Source organism: Cryptomeria japonica, chromosome 9 (genome assembly GCF_030272615.1).
Source record: "Cryptomeria japonica chromosome 9, Sugi_1.0, whole genome shotgun sequence".
Taxonomy (NCBI): Eukaryota; Viridiplantae; Streptophyta; class Pinopsida; order Cupressales; family Cupressaceae; genus Cryptomeria; species Cryptomeria japonica.
The window spans coordinates 585,788,871-585,792,717 of NC_081413.1; positions in this window are offsets into that span (position 1 = coordinate 585,788,871).

The following is a 3,847-nucleotide window of genomic DNA, read 5'->3' on the forward strand; positions in this document are numbered from 1 at the left end:
AGCTCATATTTCATGGCTCTAGATGTGATATCTGAAAAGGGAGTTCTAGAAGGTTAGTTATGAAAAGTAAAGAACAAATGACAATGTCTATTATATAAGAGGAAATAGAGGAAGTAGTTGTCTATTGGCATAGAGAAATAAATGTTGGTTGTGTCACAAAAGGATGGGGCATATTAACTTTAATAATATGGTGAAGATTATTTCAACTCAAGTCGTGAGAGATTTGCAAAGATTATCGAACCTGCCATTACAATGTGTAAGGAATGTCAGATGGGAAAACAAACAAGGAATATATCTAAGAAAAAAGAGTATTATACTAAAAAAATATTGGAGTTGATTCAAATAAACCTATTCGGACCTACAAGGACAAGAGGACTAAATGGTGAAAGGTATTTTATGTTGCTCATTAATGATTATTCTATAATGACATGGGTTACTTTCTTAAAGGAGAAATCAGAAGCATTGTGTAGATTTAAGGTGTTCAAATTTATGATTGAGAATCAAATAGAAACTAAGACCAAATGTTTAAGTTCTGATAGAGGTGGATAATTTACATCAAATGAATCTAATATATTTTGTGAAGAGCGTGGTATTAGAATGCAATTGTCTACACCTAGGACTCCACAGTAAAATGGAGTTATTAAAAAAAAGAATAGGACTATTGTTGAAATGTCTAGAACTATGTTGAAATATGCTAACCTACCTAATGTGTATTGGAAAGAAGTTGTGCATACCATTGTATATATTCTTAACAAGGTACAAGTGAGAATGAATCACACAAAGATACTCTACAAACTATGGCATGGAAGATTTAGGAAATTTTGATGGAAGATTTGATGAAGAATATTTCTAGGATATTCTACAAGAAGTAAGGTATATTGATGCTACAACAAGGGGCTAAAAAAATTATGGAATGTACAAATGTCAGAGTAAGTGAAGATTGGAATCAAGTTATACATGAAATTGAGATAGAGACAAAAGACACACCTTTAGTGCATAATGCAATGATATTTTGAAAGATAAAGAAGAATGAGATGCAAAACAAAAGGAACTTGAGCAAGCACCTAAAATACCTACAAATTATTTGTAGAAGAATCATTCAAAAGATCGTATTATTAGAGATAAAGATAAAAGAGTTTAGACTAGAAGTCTTGTTGAGGCTAATGAACAAAAAAATATATATTTCCTATCTAAGGTGGAAAGATGATGGATGCATGGAGGAAATGGGTGAAGAGATGAGTCAGATAGAAAAGAATCAAACATGGGAATTGGTACCTAGATAATTGTCAACAATGTGATAGGAACAAAGTGGGTGTTTTGGAACAAGATAAATGAAGATGGAGAAGTCACAAGAAAAAAGGAAAGACTAGTTTGTAAAGGTTACTCATAAGTTGAAGGTATAGACATTGAGTAGAATTTTTCTTTGGTAGATAGGATGTAAGCTATAAGAATATTTCTTGCATTTTTTGCTTACAATAACTTTAAGGTATATTAGATAGATCCTAAGTCAACTTTATTGAATGAATAACTTGAAGAAGAAGTTTATGTTCAAAAAACAAATGGGTTTCAGTTGTCAAAAGATCTGGATATGGTCTGCAAACTAAATAAGGAACTTTATGGACTCAAGCAAGCTCCTAAATCTTGGTATGCAAGGTTGAACAAATATTTGTTGCGGCAGAACTTCAAGAAAGGTACCGTAGATAGTAATATTTATTTCAAAGTTGAAAGTGTAATTTTTTTTATAGTGGTTATAGTATATGTTGATGATATCATTTTTGGTGGAGATGTTTGCAAAAAGTTTGCAAAAGAAATATCGAAATAATTTGAGATGTCAATGATTAGTGAGTTGTCATGTTTTTCCTTGCTCTTCAAGTAACATAGTCAAAATATGGTATTTTCATTTCTCAGGCCAAGTACATCAAGGATATATTGAAGAATTTTGGTATATAGAATAGTAAGCTAGTTGGAATCCCCATGGTAAATGGTTGTCATTTAAGAAAGGATGATGAATCTTCGAAAGTCAATCAGAAGATTTATAGGTCTATGATTGGTATATTGTTTCATTTGACTACTTCAAAAATAGATATAATGAATGTGTTAAGATTCCCACAGATACTGAGAGGGGGGGGTGAATTAGTATCTGACCGGTTATAGAATTTTCTTAACTTAAAACATGTAGAGCATATTAATACTGTGTACCAGTAAGCAGAAAGTAATGCAATAAACAGAGATAAAAACAACCACATGAAAAACACACCATAACACAAGGATTTAACGAGGAAACTCAGTGTGGGAAAAATCTTGGTGGGATTTGTGACCCACAATATTCACTTACTAAACAATAAGAGAATATTACTACTACAAGAGGGGCCTGCACATGCAGGAAGGCCAACTGCCTAGAGCTCACTGCTCAAATACAAAATAGGAAGTCTCACTGACTTACAAAATGGATTCTATAAATCTAGTGTCTTGTACTACTTCAAAATAGCATCTATAATGCCAGATCCAATACTGGCTCTGCTTCTTACATAAACCCTTAACCTATAATTCGTATAATAGGTCTGCCTTATTTCACCTAATTACATTCCTCTTACTTTATCACAAAATGTTCTATAATGATCTCTCTTATATAAGAGTTATTTTACAACTTGCCAAGTCAGCTTACAATGATTTTATAAATAATAAACAAAACATATTACAACAAAAAATCCTATCAGCCTCAGTGCCGGTATGCTTTCTTTCACTACCGGTATGCTTCCTTTCACTGCCAGTGTCGGTGATTTGTGTGTCGGTGTAGAGTCTAATCTTGCTAGTGTCGGTGGAATGTCTTGTCGGTGCCATAGGATTGTAAGGTTGCCATCAATGACAAAACCTTCAATCACCTACAATGTCTCATTGGAGTGTGCATATGCCAACAATCTCCCCCTTTGGCATTGATGGCAACACTCATGAGAAAATTCCAAAACTTGTAATCCAAAAATGTGTACCCAAAAATATTACCAAAAATATGTGAGCTCCCCCTGAGTAGATAATTCTTTTGTTGATTATTTTCTCATACTACTACTCCCCCTTTGGCATCAATGACAAAGGTTGTCAAGGTGTCAATAGAGTTGTAGTTTTTCTCTCTCAACCTTGTAACTGGGTGGTTACAATTTGAAAAAGATCTGCCAAAACTAAATTTATGCTTTCCATAAACTTCTTTTTGTCTTTTATTGCTGCCTCTGTTCTTTGAACTGTACTAGTGAGTTGTTGCATATGCTCTGCCGGTGTTTTCTGTCCTTGTACTAATGCCTTATATATTTCCTTTCTCAGGAATGCTAGATAGTCTAGTCTTAGACTTAGTCTTAGTCTCAAATTTTTAGCCTTGTTTATTATTCTCTCCTTTTCTCTCTGTAGCTTCAGTAACTCTTCCTCAAAACCTGTTATCTTTTGCTCAAAAACTGATAATGTATCAGGTGAATTAACAAAATTGTCAGCAAGTTTATCGATTTCTTCTTGTATCTTGCTCATTTTCTTGTCTATGTCAACTATCAAAAAGTTTGTCTTGCAAGTATCTTTGTACAGAGTTTTAAATTCCTTCAATATGTTACATAGTTCTGGTAGAAGTGTGTCAAATTCCCTAGTACACTTTTTTATTTGATCCTCAAAGAGCTAATTTTTGTTTTTCAATTTCCAATCTGTCTTTGAATGCCTCTTCCTTTATTTGCTCAACTATCACTGTGTTATCAGTAATGTACTTAGACAAAGTGTCAAGTTGACTTAAGGAATCCTTATTATCTACATTGCATTTTGGAGCTATCATCCTCAAAATTGGGATTGTGTCATCTATAGCTTTATAAGCTTGTGA